The sequence below is a fragment of the Panthera onca genome, chromosome D4 (assembly GCF_046562875.1).
Source record: "Panthera onca isolate mPanOnc1 chromosome D4, mPanOnc1 haplotype 2, whole genome shotgun sequence".
Lineage (NCBI taxonomy): Eukaryota > Metazoa > Chordata > Mammalia > Carnivora > Felidae > Panthera > Panthera onca.
The window spans coordinates 61109305-61121301 of NC_138351.1; the positions used below are offsets into that span (position 1 = coordinate 61109305).

The 11997-nt window shown below is 41.4% G+C and overlaps 1 long non-coding RNA gene across 1 annotated transcript in view; it reads left to right on the plus strand.

Moving 5' to 3' along the window:
* Positions 1 to 5048, plus strand: part of LOC132663176 (uncharacterized) — a 40701-nt gene extending 35653 nt beyond the window's left edge. Inside the window, exon 4 of the long non-coding RNA XR_009602968.3 lies at positions 131 to 5048. This is a non-coding gene — a long non-coding RNA (uncharacterized LOC132663176). The remainder of the gene's footprint in view (positions 1 to 130) is intronic.
* The last annotated feature ends 6949 nt before the right edge of the window (positions 5049 to 11997 follow it).

Consider the following 11997-nt stretch of genomic DNA (forward strand, 5'->3'; position numbering starts at 1 on the left):
TGGGACAATTCTGAAAGGCCATCCCCATTCTCAAGTTCCTGGTGGGATCAGCTGAGGCCTTGGTTGTAACTACACTGCAGTTAGCTGGTCAGCTTCTCACGCCCACTCTGTTCTCTTCATGTCCCCACAGGTGTCTGTCCTGAGAACTCTCCTCAATAAACCTGTGTGTGCTAATTCTCCATCTTGGATTCTGTTCCCAGGGACCCCAGTCTAAGACAGTGCCAGCTTCTGAATCAACAAAGGTGACAAGAGGTGGGACTATGCTGATGAAGTAGGACTAGTTTGCACGCCATGTTATAGACCAGGGCTGGGATCAATCTCTCCCAAAGCACATGGGCTGAAGCAGAGAGGATAGGGACTGAAACAAAACTGAATTGTTAATAAAAAAGAGAAAAATCATATTGGGGAGGAAATGATACAGATTTTTTTGATCTTTCAAGAGAAGCCAGAATCTCATGATGTTTTAACGTTGGAAACTAACTGCGATGTTTTTAAATGTTGATGAAGAGCCGACAAGACATTGCCCAACATTTCAGCAGTTTGCAATCTTGGCCAGAAAGAACACGGGTATAGTTTGTAGCCCCAGAGAGCAAAGCTAGGACTGATAGTTATGTGAAATCAAGATTTCAGTTCGACCTGATGAACAGTTTCCTAATGATTTGAGCAATATGAAAATGGAATGAAGCATCTCAGGAGGAGGTGAATTCTTTGGCACCAAGGTTCATGTTTGGGTCTTCTTAGAATTTGAAGTATATGATCTTTGAGATCCTATTCATTGATATCCATAGAACATGTCCTATATTCACAAAATATCACTGATACACCCTTATCCCAATATTAACAGCAACCAGAATTGGGATTGTACCAATAGGACTACTGAAACACGACTCAGTTTCCTTTTCCTGGAATACACTTGACTTATCACTTCTGGATATTTACTTAAGTATCAAGGGGAACAAAGGTATCTTGTCTTAGATATAAAGATGCCACTAGCAAATCCTGTACAGATATCACATCATGATAACCTCTAGCATTATATTCTAGCATGTCAGAGATGGAAGCATCTCAAAGATCATGCAGTCCTGTTCCATTTAATGGGAGACACAGAGAGGGGAAGGAACTTAAATTACACAGTAAAACCATGACCAGGATCTGGATATCTTTACTCTTGGAGCACAGTTCTTCCCACTGCAACTCAGATGACATATTTTGTTGTCATTAAGCTGAAATAATTCCCCATCACCCAGCTATCCCAGAATGACAGTACTTCTGGTCTAATGGACTTTAAGGTTCTAGGAGGAAGCCAGTCTCTGGCGGCCATTCCCTTTCAGTGGCCTAGAATGCCCAACTATTTATAGAGATTGTTTCTTTCATTATGTTTAGTGGTTACTTGTTTTAAAGGTATTAGGTCCACATGGTTCCAAATTCAGTGTTCTTTCCACGATGTCACTATGCCTGGAAAAAAACGCCATGGTTTTAGCCACCAGGAGCAGGATGAAAGGTACAAGTGGGCCTGGAGGGCAGGCTGAGCCACTGAACCATGGCTTCTTAAATTCCCTAATAGGACAGAGCCTGCAGAGGGACTGATTGGCCCAAGCTATAAAGAGAAGAGGGACTCAACAGGGAGATGACCACCTTGAAACAGGACTTGTCTCATCGTGCTCCTTCATCCCATACCTCTAATCTGACACAAAGCCCTTTTGAGTCTTCCTGAGAAATATTTATCCTGCCTGGCCCTCCCTCTTTCCTCTCACAGAAAAAACAACGACAACAACAACAACAACAACAACAACAAAGACACAAAAACCTGATTTGGACTTGAGTTACCCCACATGTAGGTTATTGTCACAGGCTTTTAGTTCACTTCCTCTGGGTTGCAGGAATAGCCTAAACCGAAATGAGCATGTATTACATCTGGTTTTCATTTATAGCATGTGTGTAAATTATGCTGGTCTTTTAAAAAGCCTAGATTTTTACCCTTCAACTCCACGTAGTAAAAGAAACTCCATAAGTGCCACGCAAAGACTTGCTCCAGCTCAGAAACAAGGCTGGTCACCAAAAAGAAGAAACTTGCTCAGAAAATGGATAAACAAGGTGCATTGTATTTATACATTAGTATACTCTTCATTAATACAAAGAAGTGAGCTACTGATGCACCCAGCAACCCAGATAAATCTCAAAAGTACCATGTTGAGTGAAAGAAGTCAGATATAAGAGAGTACCTGTAGTATGAGTTCATTCATACGAAGTTCAAGAACAGGCAAAATCATCTCCTGGGGATATCACTTGGGATAAGGGTTGCCTCTGATAGGGCATGGGAAGGGATACAGGGGAATGTACTTTCTAACTTAATTGGGGTGTTGGTCACACATGGGTATACCTTTGTTAAAACTCACCAACTATATGCTTAACACCTGTACATTTTTCTGTATGTAATTATTCCTTAAATTAAGAGGCTGTTGTAGAAAGAAGAACCCAGATGTCTGGTGAAAAACAATGGCTTCTTAGTAGTCCCCTGCCCTCTCTCAACTTCTCACTAAAAAACATCTGAAGAATTGGGGAAATTCGGAGCCTCCCAGCACCATACAAAATCTGACAGAAATGCAATGCCAGCATCTTGGCATCAATTCTTCTCCTTTAAAGTACATGTTGCAGCTGGATTAAGAAAATCATATTTTAAAAAAAGGAAAGAAAATCATATCCTACCACTTTTTTTAAGATATCTCCAGGCTATGATACTTTTTTTAAAATAAAAAATTTTAAGTTCATTTATATATTATGAGAGAGAGAGACAGAGAAAGAGCATGAGCAGTCAGGGGAGGGGGGTGGCAGAGAGAAAGGGAGAGAATCCCAAGCAGTCTCTGCACCCTCAGCACAGAGCCCCAGATGGGGCTCAAACTCACCAAATGCAAGATCATGATCTGAGCTTAACTGACTGAGCCCCCCGGGCACCCATGTCCTACCACTTTCATTCCCTGAGCAGATGCCTGAGAAAGGGTATGAAGCTCCATGGCCCCTCCCACACCATCTGTCCTCTGCCAACTCTGGGGACATCCAGCCCTTTGGGAACAGATCTAAGGCAGCCAGAACACCATTTCTTAGTATCCACAGCCACCAACATGAGCCTCCTCTGCCAGCTTGCTCACTGTTTAAATTTCATTTGTTTCAGATTTAATACACCAGACAGTTTTTAACACCAAATAGGTCTATAGCACTTGTTACCCAAACAGCAGCTCCTGCCCCGCCCTTCCCAGCTCACTCCCCATTCTCCCCAGACAGGGCTTCCCGTTCTTTTAGTTGTTGCCTCTGGTGTTTGCCTCCTTTTATATAAATAATGTGGTTATATTACTCTTTGGGTTTTGTTTTTATTTGACACATTAACTATTACTATTGACTTCCTACTATGGAAAATAGGAATTTCGCTCTCTTACACCCTCACTCCTGCACAGCTTTGACTACCCCTCCTTTCAGTACTGGTTATTTATGTTAATGTGACTTCATGTTTGCAGATAAGCCACTTAAAAAACTGTATTTCTTGTACAACTTTTTATTTTTCCTGGAGTTAAGAATTACCTCCTTTCATTGTTTTCATTTCTCCATCAGAGCTATGAAATTCTCTCTCAGTGTGCTTACACAGGAGGTGATCCTTGTTTTCATTTTCCAGTATCCTCCTGGAGTCCTCTGGCCTCTTGCTCAATCTGTACTGGGTTGCTCTTGAGGCCTGCCATACTGCTACCCTTGTGGGAGTATATTCTCCAGGAGCTTCATGAGGAAGAGTGCATGCAGGGTTGCTATTTTGAGATCTTTAATGTCTGAAAACATTTTTAGTCTTCTCTCACTCTTGAATGATCATTTGACAGTATGTTAAGTACTTAGAGGACGATCCTTTTCCTCAGAATTTTCTCATAAGGCATCAATTACGCCACTGTCTTCTAGCTTCCCATGATCTATTAAGTCACATAACGTTTGATTAAAATTTTTTAATGTTTATTTACTTTTGAAAGAGAGAGAGAGAGCGCAAGTGGAGGAGGGGCAGAGAGAGAGGGAGACACAGAATCCGAAGCAGGCTCCAGGCTCCGAGCTGTCAGCACAGAGCCCGACACAGGGCTCAAACCGAGGAGCTATGAGATCATGACCTGAGCCGAAGTTGGACGCTGAACTGTCTGAGCACCCAGGAGCCCCATAACATTTGATTTTTTATCCTTAGGATACTTTTAGGATCTCTGATTTTTGGAAATCTCATCACACTATGATTTGGTGGGCCATTTCAATCTGAAAATCCAAAGGAACTGTGTTTTTTCCCTTAGGGTACTTTCAGGATCTCTGTTTTTTGGAAATCTCATTACACCATGATTTGGTGGGCCATTTCAATCTGAAAATCCAAAGGAACCGTGTTGCATTATTGCTTGATAAGTTCATCCTTTACAGCTATAGGTACTGAACATACTGACATTTGAGGGTCTCTCAGTGGAAGTACCAGCTTGCTTCCTGATCACCACAGAGTGATGCCCTCTAGTCTTTAAGACCTATCAATGCACACAGAGTTTCCACTCATATTTTTAGTGCCTCTCTTGTAAATATGGATATTCAAGAATGACCAGATGCTCAGGAAAGACTAACACAAGAGCCAAAAATCTGAGTTAGTAAAAAGGAACGTGGAGAAAATGAACACAATTCAGATATGATAATAAAACTATCTCCTCAAAGAAAAGATGTTACATCAATGAAATAAAAACAGGATGCTATGAAAAATGAACAATTATAAAGAAGAAGAGAAAGCCCTCGGATATTAAAAATGTTATAGCTAAGATAAAACAAATCTGGTTATTTTAGATATTTTCTCTTAAATCAGTCACTTTCCCCTAAAAAGAATCCTCCAATCTTCTGCCTTTGGAGATCAGCTAGTAGTCTTCTGGAACTAAGTGGGGGAAGGGGAGTTGGAAGGATATCTCATAGTTTGGGATGCAGATAGACTTCCACTTAATTCTCTCCATTTTATTCTTCTCTCTGTCTTGAATTCTGATTAATCTAATATTGGACCTCCTGGGCTGTCCTCTAATCCTATTTTGCCTTTAGTAAATTTTTTTCTTTTTGTTCTGCTTTCTGGGAAAATTTCCTCAACTTTACTTTCGAATCCTTTTAAACATTTGGGAGGGGATGGCACTAAGCATATGAGTTAAACCCATCACCATTATCAAACTGCAGAGCATTTCTGCTACTTCAAAAGAACTGCCATACTCATTAGCACTCACTTCCCATTACTCCCAGCCCTTGGCAACCACTAGCCTACTTTCTGCCCCGATGAAGTTGCCTATTTTACACATTTCACATAAATGGAATCGTATGTGGCCTTCATGTCTGGCTTCTTTAATTTAGCATAATATTTTTAAGGTTCATCCATGGTGTAGCATCTATCAGTACCACACTCCTTCTTATGGCTGAAAAAAATTCCATTTTATGCATATACCATATTTTGTTTATTCATTCATCAGTTTAGGGACATTCGCTTTATTTACACCTTATGGCTATTATGAATAACACTGCCATAGACATTCATGTGCAAATTTTGTATGAACGTATACTTTCATTACCCTGGGTACATACCTCGGGATGAAATTGCTGGCTTTGTTTAGCTTTTTGAGGAACTGCCAAGCTGTTTTCCAAAGCAGCTGCACCATTTTACATTCCACCAGCAATGCACAAAGGTTCCAATTTTTCTATATCCTCACCGACACTTGTTGTCCATCATTTTTATTATAGCCATCTTGGTGGGTGTGAAGTGTTGTATCATTGTGGTTTGGGTTTGCATTTCCCAGTGCCTACTGATATTGAGCCCCTTTCATATGTTTATTGGCCGTTTCTATGTCTTTTCGGAGACATGTCTGTTTACGGTTTTTGTTCGTTTTTAATTGGGTTGTCTTTTTGTTGCCGAGTTCTAATAGTTCTTTTTATATTCTAAATAGAAGTCCCTTATTAGATATATGATCTCCAGATATTTTCTCCCATTCCATGCATTGTCTTTTCACTTTCTTCATGGTGTCATTTGAAGCACAAAGTTTTAAATTTTGATTAAGTCAACTTTATCTTTTTTGTTTGTTTGGCTTTTGGTGTCACAACTAAGAAAGCTCTACCTAATCCAAGGTCATGAAGATGAACTTGTTTTCTTCTGAGTCTTATAGTTTTAGCTCGAATATTTAAGTCTATGATCTGCTTTGAGTTAATTTTTGTATATTCTGTGAGGTAGAGATTCGACTTTATTCTTTTGCATGTGGATATATAATACTCCCAGCACCACTTCTTTAAAAGACTATTCTTTCACATTGAATTGTCTTGGTGCCCTTAAGTTTTCAACCTTGTCATTAGTTGAAAACTGACTGACAACGATCTTTAAAAGATAATACACCTGGTCATGATATCACTGTTCTTGAGTTCCAGCCTTGTGTCAGGCTCTGTGTTGACAGCTCGGGGCCTGGAGCCCACTTCGGATTATGTGTCTCCCTCTCTCTCTGCCCCTCCCCTGCTCGCATTTTGTCTCTCTCTCCTTCAAAAATAAACATTAAAAGTTTTTATAAAAAGATAATATACCTAATTTAGGCAAGGGTGAGGGAAAATCTTACACGATGCTAATGGGAATATAAAAGAAATCCAGCCTGTCAAGGGCAATTCACTGTGCACATCCAAATTTGAAATATATATACTTTGATTCAGGAATTGTACTTCCAGGAATTTATTTCAAGGAACTAATTGTACAAAGATGTTGTGCATAGTGGTGAACAACTGGAAATAGCCTAAATGGCTATGAGTAGAAGACCAGGTAAATAAATTATGCCACATCCATACAATGAAATATGATGCAGACTGTAAAAATGGAGATAAACAAATTTATGAACAAACAAATAAATATGATGGAGACCTAGATTTATTGATTTGGAGCTATTTACTGCTAAGAGAAAAAGGAAAACATGTCACAAACCACCACTTAGAGTAGGATTCCATTTATATATTACGTATTTTACATGTGCATCTACATTCATAGAGATAGCTCGGGAAATATTCACAAAAATGTTAACAGTGGTTGCCACTAGGTTATGGGATTTGGTTGGCTTGTATTTTCTTCTTTATACTTTTTTGCATTGCATGAATTTGCTACATGAATATGTATTGTCTTTATATTCAGAAAAAGAAAAGCTATTTTCATTTTGTAGAAGAATGTCCTCAAGGAATGTATATTGTGGAAGACTCTTCAGTTGCATGGAAATGTGTTCATAATATATTATTGTTAACCAAAAAAAGCAGGTTACAGTATCATCCCACTTTTCAAAAATTTTTAATGTAATATATACAGCATTTCCTAGATACTATGTTTTTTTTCACTATTTGCTATTTCTGAAATAAGGATGTCTCTCATAATCAATATGAATATTTAATGTAGTAGGCTCCCCCCTCCTCACCCTCCTGAAAAGCTGTTATTAATGAGACGATGCTTCTGGCAATCTGAGACTTTAGAAAATGCCATATGTGTGTAGAGAAAAGACTGGAGGAATAGACACCAAAACATGAGCAGTGCTTAGCCCTGAATTGAGATTTTAATTTTTTCTTTTCGTTAAATATAGTTTCCAAGTTTTCTATAGTGTGTACATAGATAAACATTAAAAAAAAATAAGCCACCCAGGAACCTGACTGCTCTGCTTTTCAAGGAAGAAGTAGAGTGGGACTTATGGCCTTTACCAAAAAAAGAAAAAAAAAAAATCCTAGCAAACTAGGGAGCACATATACTGCCAGAGTAGTGTCAGAGTCTAGAGTGAGGGAGGAGTACCTTGCGTGCCCACCAAGGGGCCCTGGCCAGGCAGGAGCTGGCAAAGCAAGCTTCAGAACAGATGGAAAGTTCAATCAACAGCAACAGGACTCTGAGATCAGTCTTAGTACTGTGTGGACAAGGAAATCCCTGTGAGGTAGAGGAGAGGGTCCAGATGGTGGGGACGCTGGCTAATTATGGAGAGGGATGCCCAACACTGTGGGGCCACTCAGATATTTTCCAGGCTAGCTCAGGGACACATTCCCAATTCCTCACGAGAGACCAAGGACTGAGTCAAACAGAAAATAAGCCCATCCCCTTTGAGAGTGAAAACTTATGTAGGTTTGGGTGAGCCCTTCTCTCAGCCAAAGGCACAGGGTCCCTCCAGGAGATGAAGGACATGGAGCAGAGGTGAAGGACTGAAGGCCACAGCAGAACTTCAACAGCCTCTGAGGAGGCCAGCAAGCTCTGGGTCTCTGTTTAGGGTAAGGGAGGGACTTGGGCTTTTGGTGACTTGTGCCCGGGACACAGAGGAGAATGCCAGGCATTCTGCCAGGTAGGAGCTTCACCTACACGATCAGGTCTAATCCTCACAACAGTCCCCTGATGAGCAACCTGAGGCTCAGAGAGGTTATGTGGTTTGTTCAAAGGCACACAGCCAATAAGTGATAGAACACGATTCCCAACTCAATGGAGTCCCTCTCTGAAAAGGGAAAAACTGAGCAGAATTAATACTTATACTAAATATAAATATTGTTTGTTTACAAAAAATATGAATACACAGGTGGACAAACGCTGCAAGGATATATGCCTTAATGGTGGAATGGTGGATATGTCTCAGTGGTAGGAATTTAAATTTTAAATTTTATTGTCTGGGCTTTGGTGTTTTGACTTTTTTTTCTTTTTTTTTCCTTTCCACCTCCTCCATGATGAGCATGTAAATCTTCTTAAAGCAGAGAAAACAAAAACTTTTTTCAGAAGCAGTTGTGAGGACTAGTGGATCAAAGTAACAAGAGTGAATTATAGTGAGACCTTAATGACAGAGAAATCCAGGTTCTTACTGGCTACGTGAGTTCCACTTGGCTTCACTGAACCTGTTTCCTAAACAATAAAAGGGGATCATAATCTTGTCCCAGTGAGCTGTTGCCAGGATTAACTGAGATGCAATGTACATGAAAGTCCCAAGCACAGTACTTGGCATAAGGATGGTGTTTAATAAATATTAAACTTGACGAGTCATAGCTCTTCATGCTGCACCAGGAAGGCCTAGCACTTACAGCTGTTTCAGAGAGCAGAAAGGAATCTGGTTTCTTTGGCAGGGGCCCCTTACTAGACCTGCAGCTGCCTACACACCTGACACTCTTCTCCTTCTCTGTTTTTACCATCTGGAGACTAATAGGATCTCATTCCTTACCCCATTTTCATCTAACTGTTTGCCTCTTTCTCCCTTTGTTTCAAGAATCTCAGCTGCCTAGACAGTATTTTTGAATACATGTGACATTCTTTTCAACATGACACACATTTGCAGAGCACCTGTGTCCTAAAGATGGCCCCAGACTTCTACTCTCCATACCCTCAGAAATACTTGAGCTCATAGTCTATTTGTATGAGCTCATAGTCTATTTGAGAATCTAGATCCTTCGACTCCCAGTTGGGGTCTGACTGCTGTAGCAGGTACACACAGGGTGTTGTGGAAACCCAAAAGGCAGATTTGCCAGTGAACGCACATATGCATGGGAGAGTAGGGGGAGAATGAAAGTATTCAGTATTTAAAGAACAATGATTTCTATATCACACGTCACACGTCAGCTTCATATAGTATCTTCACTAAAGAGAAAACGTGCCCGTTCTGCTAAACTGGCTTCAAAGCCAGTCACAGCAATGCTCGAATGGGGCTGTTTCCTCCCGTCTTCAGATTTATTCAATTCTGTTCACAGCGACAAAGTTTGTGGAAGGCTCCGGTCATCTGATGATGTTGCTGAGGCAGTGGGGTGGAACAGGGCCAAGGAGTTACAATCTAGCTCAGAGTGTTCTCCTCGGACATTTTGGAGCTTGTTGGAATACACATTCTGATTAACGGGCAGTTCTAGGACTCAAATGAGTGCCCAAACCGGGCATTATTTGACAGACTTTTAAAAACTTATTAGGCAAATGTTAACATTAATGGGAGCAAAAAGAGATTCACCCATAGTTCAGACTCCCTAAGAAACTAAGTGGTTTTCACTTTTGCTTATTCTCTTCCGGCCCTTATTCAAATCCATAAATTCCTGGACATGGTAATCATTGTAGATTAGATACAATTATATATTCTACTTCTTTCTTACACCCAGATGCATACTCAGAATGATGTTAAGTACAGCAACACTCAAAACTAGGGCACTGTGACAACAGCCCCTTCAGGCCTGTGGACTGACCGTCCAGTGGAAGATGTTGGCAGGGCAATGAGACACACCCTGTTCTGCCTGTGTTATTTATGCCTCTGGCAGTGAAGCCCCTGACAAAGAAGCATGTCACTGGAACACATGCTCTTTGTTCACAGAGGTGCATGCCAGCACCGGCTGTGTCAGAAGGGACAGTACCGGGTTTGTAGTCTCTCCTCCTTTGGCTCTTTTGCTTTCTTTTTATTTGCTTGCACATTGTGGCTATGTTTATTAATTACTTTGTAGCGTAATCTTATAAAACAGACATTTATCCTGTGAGCTATGTAGCATGGGGAAAGAGGCCTTCATAGCCTTGCGTTGGTTATAAAGAGAGGACAGGATCTCAAGATTTGCCTTTTCTCCCCAAGGATCAATACCACCTCTCCCATGGGCCACCAGGTTACCACTCTCTCTGGCACAGAGCTGCCATGTTCCAGTCTCCTTCAGCATCTCTCCTTTGCCTGCGACATGGCACCTGCATGCTCCGTTTGGTGTTAAAGGCTGGCTACAATTGCTCTCAACCTCCTGTTCAAAGCAGGCCCCATGCTATGAGTTCATTTCAGTTGGACTGATGGTGTAACAGAAAAAAGACGGCAGACTTTGGAGTCAGACTCCTCTGGGTTTAAATCTTAGCTCTGCCTCTTAAGCCATACAGCTTAAGGACCCAGAGCTTCAGTTCCTCATCTGTAAAATGATTAAAACACAGTCTACTTCACAGGGTTTGAAGATTACATGAGACAGAACATATTCAAACCCTAAAAGTGAACAGCTCAATTATTGCTTGTTAGCTCATGTAACTGATTTGCTAGTTTTTCATTAAAGCCTTTATTTCATGGCCCTGTGGTTCTCATAACCTTATAGTTACAGACCTCCTGTGCCATCCTGAAGACCACTTCCCTCACAGATTTTCCCCTCACAGAGATGTCTGCTAAGACTAACATTTTACATACAACACTCAAGAAACAACGTACTAAAAAGTTTTTGCCTTTTCCCAAAATGCTTCTAAAACTTTTTTTGCTTTGAAATTTTAATTCGATACTTTAAAAATTGGTATAGGTGGTTTCGTTTGCCACTAAACGAACTCAGGTAAAATGGAAGGGATTGAGTCTGTCTTAACTTCAAGAAAACCTTGTTAATGCATAGAATTGTGCATTTTTCTCCATTCGTAAGTTGTTTTCAATCTTTGGAGTCTGTCTATTAAGATTGTATCTGACTTGACCCATGACATATTTACTTATTTTAAGCTGAATACACCCTGAAGTGACTCCCCGGAGGTCTGCAAAACAAACTTAGTGCTCTAACCCTGGCTCTCAGGGTGCTGAGCCAGACGATTACAAAGGCTACCTGCCAAACTTCCCCGAAACGCAGCCCAGCAGCCCATCGAGAATTACACACCTCGCAGGGGTACCCTGAGGAATAAATGAGATAAAAGTGTGCGGAAAAACTTCGTAAAACTTCGAGACCCCATTAGAAATGCTAATTGCTGCCTTGCTAGCCTATGTTTAAATGTTAGGAAACCCAGGGAGATTCTCCGAAACTCGGGGACGTTCGGTCCCTCTGTGGCTCGGGCGGGCGCCAGGGATGCCCTGTGCCCACAGGCCGCGAGGGCCAATTCCGCCCGGTGCCGCGCGGTGCAACGCGGGACGGCCGCTATTCCGCCCCCGACGGGGGTCCCCGCAGCACTGGCCTCCCGCCTCCAGGCCAAGGGGTGTGGGGTTCGGGCTGTTGGCTTCGCACCGTATGAGGGAGAGGAAGGCGAACCCGAAAGCCCCTGTCCCGCGC